The sequence below is a fragment of the Bison bison genome, unplaced genomic scaffold (assembly GCF_000754665.1).
Source record: "Bison bison bison isolate TAMUID 2011002044 unplaced genomic scaffold, Bison_UMD1.0 scf7180017864524, whole genome shotgun sequence".
NCBI classification, from domain to species: Eukaryota; Metazoa; Chordata; class Mammalia; order Artiodactyla; family Bovidae; genus Bison; species Bison bison.
Genome location: NW_011495075.1, coordinates 1775478 through 1775809, shown reverse-complemented (window position 1 = coordinate 1775809; position 332 = coordinate 1775478).

Here is a 332-nt window from a genome sequence, read left to right as displayed (position 1 = left end):
CTCTTATTATAGGTTCCAGTTTCATCCATCTCATTAGAACAGATTCAAATGTATTCTTTTTAATGGCTGAGTAATACTCCATTGTGTATATGTACCACAGCTTTCTTATCCATTCATCTGCTGATGGGCATCTAGGTTGCTTCCATGTCCTGGCTATTATAAACAGTGCTGCGATGAACATTGGGGTACACGTGTCTCTTTCCCTTCTGGTTTCCTCAGTGTGTATGCCCAGCAGTGGGATTGCTGGATCATAAGGCAGTTCTATTTCCAGTTTTTTAAGGAATCTCCACACTGTTCTCCATAGTAGCTGTACTAGTTTGTATTCCCACCAA